Here is an 11,226-nt window from a genome sequence, read left to right on the forward strand (position 1 = left end):
AGTGTTAAGGTTCAGCCATTCGGCATCCTATGTAACAAAGACCATTTGGCATGAATTCAATAAAGAGGTGATTTAGACAACTCGGTCATAATCCTTTTACATTCCTAGCAATGAAACAATAGGGTTCAAAGCTTCAACATGAATGCTTCCAACGAGAAATAAAGTCGAAGTATATGTCAGCAAGACTATACAAATAAACAAACAGCTCCACAGTATATTCGTTCAATCTTACCCAAGTTATGGCTTATATCCAAGCAAAGGATTTGCTCAAACATAGCCAAGCATTCATCAATGATAGTGCAAATACTTGGTAATTAACATCAAACTATACTGTGCAAAGTCATGAGCATCTATAAATAAAAAGCTCTCAGGCTTACAACATGGCATATGCCATACAAACAACAAACTAGTACATCCAGAGTACATGGCACATGCCACACAAATAATAAACTCATACATCCATAGTACATGCAGAAAAAGAGGGCATTAGGAGTCATCCTCATCTGAGGCTGAACCCCCGACAATATCACTTTGTGTTTCAACCCCATCATCATTACCACCTTCCTCAGCATCTCCAGGACCATCCTCACTCTCATGAGACTGCTCACCGATACTAGTCTCATTATCAGAGTCATCATCATTACTAGGATCAATTGCGAGGATGAGGGCTTCACCTTTTTGTCGGTACTCATCCATCTCATCACGGTACTTTTGAATAATGTTTTCATTGTTTTAATGCTCAAGGACGGCCATCAATTTCCTTTTCTCAAAATTAGCCGCCAGGATGCAGTGAGGTCTAAAGGCATCTTGAAAGGCCTGGGAACCTAAGAACTCCTGCACGGCTACGTCCCTCTCAGTTGGGATACTCCTCTTCAGCCCAAAAACCTAAACCAAGGCACTATCCAACTCCCCTTGAACCTTGGAAACCTTAAGGATGGTTGTCTCCAACTGTTTCTTAGTCGCTTCCAATTGTTTCTTGAGCCTCACTTTCTCACCATTCCGCCTCTTCAAACTCTCAAAATTTTGATCCTTAAGATGGATGGCATCAGCCAAAGCTTTGCTCATTTTTCTGGCGTCATTCACAAGCTGCATATTCTCTTTAAACTTTGCCTTGTACCGCTCGACCTCTCGTAATCTATCATCGTACTCGATCATGACCTATATGATAAGATGATCATCGCTACCAGGAAAAAGAGGGGAGAAAATAAAGAAACGATAAAGTAACACTTACATAAGAAGATAACCTCATCATTCGATCACGATCTGATTTGTTTTCATCTAGCGGCTCGCCAAGCTCATCAACAGTGGATCGACGTCCTACTAGGCAATTATTGACATACCTAAAACTACTTGGCTGCATGGCAACCTTCAAGTCCTTCCAATGAATGCTGCCAACCTCTTCCTTATACTTCCTCTTACGGCTGGAGTTATGGTCACCTGCTTGGTCAGTAGACTTCATGGTTGGAGGAAAGATGGGATTGATGGTAAGAAGAGGAGGCAACAATCGTCTCTCTTCCCCTGCAACTATGGCAGCAGCACACCTGATGGCCTTAACTTTAGCCTTCTTTGAGGCAGCAATCTTGAGGACCTCCTCTTGTGACTTAGGTTTAGGGGTTGGCCTCACCCGATGCTTACAAGCTCCCTTGTGAAACAAAATGTCGCCTATGAGGACTAACATGGGTGATTTCCCTTTCTTGGCGATAGTCTCCCCTTTCTTGCCCACTTTCTTAATTGAACAAGAAAAATCAAAGTAAGGAATGCAACTTTGTAAAAGAAAGAAGGGGCGAAATGAAAGATACAAATTACTTGTTCGTCTCTGGCACTCTGACACTAAGGGCTGGAAACCGTACTTTCGAAATAAGGGTCGTAGCTTGCCTAAGTGTCTATCCTCTTTGGGCACCCTCAATACCTTCTCTACGTCAGCTAGCTCCCGTCCGGACAGCTTGATGGTCCCTCGCATCACTGCACGAAGAAAAATGTTAGAAGCAAGAGAAAATCACAACAAATAGCAAGTAATGCAAACAATGGATACATTACAACCTACGGTCTGGAAGTGAGTAGGAACATGTCGCTCAAACGTGACACCCTTAGCATACTCCCAATCATTATAAAGAAAGCACCAACGGTTTTTCCAAGTGCAGTACGCCTTTTTCTTACCAAAGACAATACGCTCTCACTCACTCTGACATGTACACTCGGCATACCCAGTATATGCTTTCACCGAGCGCATCTTATAGCAGTAGCACCACTGATAAAAGGAAGGCTCACCTAACCCACATTCCATCCAAATAATATAAAACTCAATCAAGGTATCCTAAAAAGCAGGGTAGAGTTGCCCAAGCGCATATCCAATGAAAGATAGCATCTGTTGCAACTACGAGTGCAAAGGCAGCTTCACCCCTAAAATCAATAATATCTGGGTATAGAACATAACATGACCCTTGGGCTGTTCAGAAGACAATTCTTCATGATGCACCAAGCGCATTCCTACACTACGAGGGATACTACATGACTGCCTTAGGGCCTCAAGCTGCTTTTCGCTATCTAGCAAGTTTTTCATTAAATGGTCTGCTGTGAAATCAGAGTGAAATATGGGTATGGCGTCACAAACAACCCTCTCACCCACTGACATGATGGAGGAAAAACCAATATTGGCTAAGGTTTGACAATTGCAAAGATCACCCAATCTCAAATTTTTTGTACAAGACTCTAACAAAGGCCCTGAAGACTCCAACATTGCAAGCTCAAACCTAGAGTTAGAGCTAGGGGTGCCCTCATCACTAGGACTTCAAGACTCTGACATCTACAACAAACAGAAACAAACTCTATCACCACATGAAAGATCGAAACATAAGGAAGTTCCTAGGGTATGAAGAAAAGCTCAATCAGTTCATTATGTTCTCAACCAAATACATGAACACTCAAACAATTCAACAAGAATGAAAACATGTGATCTAGTGGAGAAGACTACCGACCTGAAAATGGTGCAAAGCAATGCCAGAATCCCTCTCAACTAGAAAGCACTCTGTCTCCAAAAATCACTACAAAATGAGCAAATGAAGACAATGAAAAGAGTGGAAACTTATCATTCTTATATGGTTCAACATGGCCAAAGAAATTCAAAATTCAAAATTCAAAATTCAAACCATGAGAAAACCCCACATGGAAAGTCTTCAAACTTCCACACAAGCTCTTCCTCTCCCCCTTAAAAAAAAGGGGGGGTGAACACAAAAGCCTCATCAATGGAGGACAACCACAATACTCAAAAGCTTCACACACTCTTGATCAAGATAGTGTGAAGCAAAACCAATTTATGGTGGAAATCAAAAGCTTCATCAATGGAGGACAACCACAAATCTCAAAAGCTTCACACACTCTTTATCAAGATAATGTGAAGCAAAATCAATTTATGGGGTCAAGAAAGCTTTATCAATGGAGGGCAACTACAATCCTCAAAAGCTTCACACACTCTTGATCAAGATAGTGTGAAGCAAAATCAATTTATGGTCTCAACTCCAAAGCTTCACCTACAAAGCTTTAACTCCAAAACTTCACCTACAAAGGCTTCAACTCCAAAGCTTCACCTACAAAAGCTTCAAAAAAGTTTCACCTACAAAAGCTTCACCTATAAAGCTTCAACACAAAAGCTTCACCTACAAAAGCTTCACCTACAAAAGCTTCAACACAAAAGCTTCACCTACAAAAGCTTCAACACAAAAGCTTCACCTACAAAAGCTTCACGCACTCTTGATCAAGATAGTGTGAAGCAAAATCAATTCATGATACCCAACAATGCTTCAACCTCAAAGTTTCAACACAAAAGCTTCACCTATAAAACTTCAACATCAAAACTTCACCTATTAAAAAAAATATTTTCAAAAATTCGGAAATTAAAAAAAAAAAAAAAAAAGGGCCTAGGCCTCCCTTTCTTTGGGCCTAACAACTTTCATACCAAATATATGAAGGAGGAGTTTTGGGCTACCACTTAAAAAGGAAAATAGTGAAGTTTTGATACTCTGGAAAATTGGCTACTAGCAAGACACCTCATTCGTCAACTCCCTCGACCGGAGACTTGAGGGACTCCTACCATATGCTACTACACCTTGATACTCGGAAGTCTCATGACCACTCAGTGACTTAGATTTTTCAAGTCTCCAACCGAGAAGTTTTCCTCACTCGGGAAATTAAGGAAGCATTACCTCAACCTACATGCTTCACTCACAAAGCTTCAACATACAAGCTTCAACAAAAAAATAAAAAATTCAAAGAACTTAGTGAATGAGGCCTTGGTGTATTTAACAAAATACATTGAAATGAAGCAAAGCTTATTTATTGCTATCTTCGATAAGTTACAAATATGTACATGTACATGAATCAAAATAAATAAACACGATAGAGCCTTCACAAAGGTTGCTTATGAGAAGTCTCAGCAGTCGACACAGCCCCAGAAAGAGGAGGCACCGGAGGGTGATCATTTGGAGCCTCAGTACTGGGCAGAACCCCAAAATGAGAAGGCACCGAAGGTTGATCATTTAGAACTTCATTACACGGTACAGCCCCAGAAGACGAAGGCAATAAATGCCTTTGGAACAAACTCACAAACCTCTGATGATCAAGTAAAATCTGACTATCAGATTCCTGCAGCTGGTCAAGCTTCCTTTTCATATTTGTAGCATAGTCATGTGCAAGTCTATGCAACTGTTTATTCTCATGCTTGAGCCCTCTGATCTCCTGTTTGAATCTTATCACTTCAGCCGCCAATGATTCAACTTGGTGGGTTCGAGCAAATAAGCATTGGGCCATATTAGACACAGAACCTGCACACTGAACACTGAGAGACAGAGAATCCTTAACAGCCAACTCATCAGACTGTTTGGAAAGTAGTGTTATCTTTGGGAGTGAGAAGGTTCCTGGCCACCACCGCAACGGTCATATCATTCTTCATCACAGAGTCCCTAACGGTAAGAAGACCAGTAGGGAATTAAAAAGATGAGCGCCATATGTTGTCTTGAGGAGACATAGCTGCCTCTTCACCAAAGTTCAAGTCAAAACGACGATCGGATGAGCCAGACATTTTCAGAAATGATGAAGGAGAACTGAGGTCCAATAAATCTCTGAAGTACAAAAATAAGGGGAAAATTCCTACAAACAATAACTCTCTGAAAGTACTTCTTGTACACAATCGGTGCCCTTATAAAAGAAAGGGCAGCAGGACCGTTGGTTCAAAAATTGAAGAGGCACCACTCTCCGAGTTTCGAGAATAGGATTTTCCTGAGTAAAATATGTCGACATTCTCCACACACAACATCAGCTCCTTGGGTACCACATATAACTTTACCAAAGATCTCTGACAAAGTTTAGACACATAAATTTTGACGGTCCAGCTACCCTACTATTACCCACAAGGGTAAAGGAACAGCACCATAGCTTGATAAATGGAAAGTCCCTATATGTGTCAACCTCTGTGCTCTGTGGCAATGCAGACTGGCAAAAATACCCAACCTTTACTCATATTGAGAAAATACTCCCAACATGATTGCTTTCTCAAAAATCGAAGAGGCATCGCTCTTCGAATCTCGAAAGCCAGACTCCCACCAGGATTACTTTCTCAAAAATCGAAGAGGCACCGTTATCCGAATCTCGAAAGCCAGACTCACAATAAGATTGTTTTCTCAAAAATTGAAGAGGCACCGCTATCTAAATTTCAAGAGCCAGATCCCCAACAGGATTGCTTATTCGAAAACCGAAGAGGCATCGCTCTCCGAACTTCGAGAGCCAGATTTCCTTGGATAAAATTTGTCTGCAATCTTCACACACAACATCAGCTTTCCAGATACCACAGACCACTTTTTGAAAGTGCTCTGACAAAGTTAAAACAGCAGCTCCCACTACATTTCTACGACCGAGAAGGGTAAAGGAACAGCGTTACTACTCGCTGTTGGGACAATTCATATATATGTCGACCTCCATCCTCCACAGCCAGGCAGACCTGCAAATAAAAAAAATGCTCAACTTTTCTTCACATCCGAGAGGGCACTCTCAGCAAAGTCCCTCAAAATACTCAGCTTCTTTTCCCCCCCCCCCCGATAATACCTCTGTAAACAAGCCACACCATAGCAAGATTATCTCATATCATCAGGGTTAAAAGCAAGAGTATCCCATATCATGCTTTTTTCCTGTCTTTTCCTTTGCCCTTACTCTTACCTGCAGGACAAAAAGAAAGAACGCAATTAGTCGAAACCTGAAATCAAACTTTCGATCTGGAACTGATTGCCCGGAATCTTTGCATGGTTGCTTGCCTCACATTGCTTTCAAGTACTCATCCTCAACTGTTGTCAAGATCACGAATTTATTCGAAAAATACCTTAGAACAGTCGATACAATATTGGCTCTTTACACTGAAGCTGCCAAGCATGGATGAGTCTCTGAGAAGTAGTATTTTGAACGACCATTCAAATGCAAAGGTTGCACACCACTTCTGTGATGCAAAAGATTGAAGCAGAAAGTTCAATGATGAGCTGGAACAGATTACTATAGCATGACGCCCTCCCTGCAGAACCGCATAATCCAGACAGATGAGTCTAAGTCAAATCCAAGCTCGACATCATTGCCCTATCCGAATAGCTCGAGTAACTTCAACAACCTTTCACTGACATCGTCGCCAAAAAGCAAAGCCTCACCATGCCATATCCACTACCTTGTCAATAGCAAAAGTATCCCATATCATCAGGGTCGAACGTACTTTAGATTTGAGGGACTTGTTTTGACCCTCAAATTTTTGAGTCGACCTTATACTTTGGAGGAAACCAGAAAACCCTCCAGCCCGGTTCAAGAGTAAGCTTATAGAAAGTTACTTTTTCAAAAGCAAAAGTGGCTCATATCATCTCTTCTCCTTTTGCTTCTCTTTATCCTTCTTGCTGCCTGTAAGATAGGGAGAATGAGAACAATCAGCCGGAACTCGAAATCAAACTTTTGATTTGGGACTGATTGCTTGGAACTCTGATTGCTTACCTTGTCTGTCACCTCTTTCGGCAAATCTCCTAGCTTGGCCACTTGGGGGACTCTTACTACATGGTTTGTATCGCGCTTGACAAAGCCTGAAACTACAAGTAAGCTTCAAGTGAAATTGATACATTACCTTGTGCATCTCCACCGGTTAAAGATACCACCCTTGGATAGAGGAAAAGTGTTTCCAGAGAAGATGCCACATCTACCTATGAGACAGAAAAGGCAAGTGAAAACGATACCACACTTCGGTACTTAGAAGTTTCGTGATTACTCAGCGGCTTAGATCTTGCAAGTCCCCAACCGAGGAACTTCCCTCACTCGGGAACTTAGGGAAGCACTGTTTGTACCATAATTGACCAATCCTGAAACTACCAAGCACCGGTCAACGTTATACCATCTAGGACCCATAAGAGTGTCTCTCTAACCAGGAAGCCAATCACAACACGACACGTGTCAACATCAGAATCCAATCATAGCGCGACATGAGTCAACATCAGAAACCAATCACAACACAACACGTGTCAATGTCAGAACAGAGCTAGAAACTCTTTTCTATAAAAGGAGATCATTCTCCCACAATATTTCCTAATGTCATTTGTACTAAATCATTCACTAAAACTCACTAAAGGAGAGCTTGAACCTATGTACTTGTGTAAACCCTTCACAATTAATGAGAACTCCTCTACTTCATAGACATAGCCAATCTGGGTGAATCACGTACATCTTGTGTTTGCTTCCCTGTCTTTATCCATTTACATACTTATCCACATTAGTGACCGGGGCAATCTAGCAAAGGTCACAAACTTGACACTTTCTATTGTACCAAAGTCCTCGCTGATTTTGTACATCAACAAGGTTTATAAACTCCACAAGGCATTTTATGGCTTAAAATAGGCACCTAAGGCCTAGTATGGAGAGATTTATACTTAATTCTCTCTTTGTGGTTTTGAAAAGAGTCGAAGTGAAACAACTCTTTACACCAAGACAAGGGGAGAGTCTGAGATACTGATTGTGTCCATCTATGTAGATGATATAGCGTACACAGGCAATAGTAAAATCATGTTGGAAGAGTTCAAATAAGATATGATGGAAAAATATGAAATGACTTATCTTGGCCTACTTCATCATCTTCTTGGTATGTGGATTATTTAAACTCACTCAAGAATATTTATCCATCAGAGAAAGTATGATGCTTCTTTATTAAGAAAGTTTGGTTTGAATGATTGTAAACCAGACTCTACTCCACTGGTAGAAACTAAGAAATTAAGCAAAGATAATGGGAGTGGACCAACTTGTGAAGAATAATATAGGAAAGTAATTGGCAGCTTTTTATATCTCACAGCCACTATACCTAATTAATGTATGATGCTAGCTTGCTTGCCAGATTCATGAACAAACCTACCAACAAGCGCTATAAGACAACAAGAAGGGTGCTGAGATATGTTAAAGGGACTCTAGATTATGGGCTGGAATATGTGAAAGGAATGAATGTTGTTTTGATCAGATTTTGTGATAGTGATTAGGGTGGGTCGATTGATGACAACAAGAGTACTTCTGGATATGCCTTCTCCTTTGGCAGTGGTATTTTTTCATGGGCCTTTGTCAAACAAAACTGTGTAGCACTCTCAACAGCAGAAGCTGAGTACATAAGTGCATCTCAGACCACTACATAAGCAATTTGGCTCAAGTTTGTGCTAGATGACTTTGGAGAACTTCAAACTGAAGCTACTCCATTGCAGTGTGATAACATATCTGCAATAGCAATTACTAAGAATCTTGTGTTCCACCAGAAAACCAAACATATTGATCGAAGATACCACTTCATTAAAGATGCTTTGTAGGAAGGAATCATTGATCTTGTATATTGTCCTACAAATGAGCAGGTGGCAGACATTTTAAAGCTTTGGCAAAGGACAAGTTCAACTATCTCAAAGATAAACTTGGAGTAAAGTCATCTCAAAACTTAAAGGGGAATGTTGAATTGTAAGTTATGAGCTATTTTAGAAAGGCTTATTATACAAAATAGTCCCTAAGGTTTGCATGATCAATATAAATGGTCCATGAGATTTAAAATCAACATAAATGGTCCCTGAGATTGTCCATCATCCATGATTTTGGTCCTTCCATTAAAAGCTCTTTGGGTAATTTTCAAAGCTTCGTAACTTCATCATTCTTAACTAAATTTGACCCATAATATATCAAAATGAAGATAAGAAAGTGAAGAACAAGATTATATCTATTTGGAAGCCCAATGATTGCTTGAGATGACCAGAAAATAGTCTAAAAAGTGAATAGTCTGCGGGAAAACTGGAAATTCGCCAGCAACTAGGTAAATTTAAATGTTCATAACTTCTTCAATACTCAACGAAATCGAGTGATTCAAAATGAAAATCATACATCTCGACGAGACAAAGAAAATGGTACCATTTCGAAGGCTAAATCACCGTCATTTGGTCGGACAACGACTCGAAAGTGGCTAACCATTTTTGAGTTAGCCACTTTTGAGCAGTTTTCTAGCCAAACCACGGCGAGTTAGCCTTCAAAAAAGGTACCATTCTCTTCCTCTCATCAAGAATTATGATTTGTGCCTTTGAATCACTCAAGTTCGTTGAGTATTGAAGAAGTTATAAACGTTTAAAGTTTACCCAGTTTCGAGCTAGTTTTCTAGTTTTCCCGCGGACTAGTCACCTTTCAGGCTATTTTCTGGCCATCTCAGTCAATCATTGGGCTTCCAAATAGGTATACTCTTGTTCTACACTTTCTTATCTTCAATGTGATATATTATGGGTTGAATTTGGTTAAGAATCGATTGAGTTAGGAAGCTTTAAAAATTGCCCAAAAAGTTTTTAACAGAATGACCAAAATCTTGGATGGTGGATAATCTCAGGGACCATTTCTATTGATTTTAAATCTTAGGGACCATTCTCTTCCTCTCATAGAGAATTATGATTTGCGCCTTTGAATCACTCAATTTCGTTGAGTATTGAAGAAGTTATGAACGTTTAAAGTTTATCCAGTTTCGGGCTAGTTTTCCAGTTTTCCCGCGGACCAGTCACCTTTCAGGCTATTTTCCGACCATCTTAGGCAATCATTAGGCTTCCAAATGGTATACTCTTGTTCTACACTTTCTTATCTTCATTTTGATATATTATGGGTTGAATTTGGTTAAGAATCGATTGAGTTAGGAAGCTTTGAAAATTGCCCAAAAAGTTTTTAACAGAAGGACCAAAATCTTGGATGGTGGATAATCTCAGGGACCATTTCTTTTGATCATGCAAATCTCAGGGACTATTTTGTATAATAACCCCTTTAGAAATAAGCCTTGTTCTAAATTATGTATTCACTTAGTCTAGAATATTGACAAGTGTAAGGCAAAATGAGGTAAGGCTATGGATGCCATGTGTGAGAATCCTAGATTATGACCGAATGAGTGGCTGAGATCATTTGGTTGTAATTGAGATTATTCCAGTTGTGCAACTAACTAGGATACTAAGCATATATTGCTGCAGTCCCATGTTTTCAGTGTGAATGAAATGGAAGCATTCCTCTGCTAATTTGCAAAGAAGAGAATATCGATACCACTCTTATCTTATTCTTCTTCGATCATCATTTTCTCTTAGAATTAGAAGTTTTGCATCCCAAAATTTCCAAGAACACTAACCGATAACACAAAAAAGATGCGAGGTATATGGAGGTTCATGACTTGTTCTATCCAATGACAACTATGTGAAATGTCCTGAATGTGGTATGCCTCATACTCCATCCTTTTTTAGGACTCTTTGTTGAGAAAGAAATCTCTGATTGATTTACCATATATTGTAAATTGATAATTAGTTATTTACTTCCTTTTTTAGTCTTTGGTCCGGCCTTGATTGTAGGCAATAGGACAGGAATGTGTTGAATGATATGTATATAAGAATGTAAACCTAGTTGAATGAATATACAAGGAAATACAATTCCAATACAATTCGTTTTCTTAGATGGTACAAGAGCATTAATCTGGGAAAAACACAAAGCACAGTTATAAGGCAGACACGATCATGGGCGACAAGCCAGACTCGAGGTCAACCATTTCAGGCATGACTTCTCATTCAAAATGGGAAAATCCCAACCATCCACTTTATCTCCATCACTCGGACCAACCCTTGCAATCCTCGTGCCATAGCCATTGGTGGAAGACAACCACATCACATGGGTTCAATCTATGAGTATGGCCTT

General features: G+C 40.0%; 1 long non-coding RNA gene across 1 annotated transcript in view; it reads left to right on the forward strand.

The window, feature by feature from the left end:
* Positions 1 to 10,608, forward strand: part of LOC126614433 (uncharacterized) — a 34,701-nt gene extending 24,093 nt beyond the window's left edge. Inside the window, exon 3 of the long non-coding RNA XR_007620388.1 lies at positions 10,390 to 10,608. This is a non-coding gene — a long non-coding RNA (uncharacterized LOC126614433). The remainder of the gene's footprint in view (positions 1 to 10,389) is intronic.
* The last annotated feature ends 618 nt before the right edge of the window (positions 10,609 to 11,226 follow it).

The sequence above is a fragment of the Malus sylvestris genome, chromosome 3 (assembly GCF_916048215.2).
Source record: "Malus sylvestris chromosome 3, drMalSylv7.2, whole genome shotgun sequence".
Taxonomy (NCBI): Eukaryota; Viridiplantae; Streptophyta; class Magnoliopsida; order Rosales; family Rosaceae; genus Malus; species Malus sylvestris.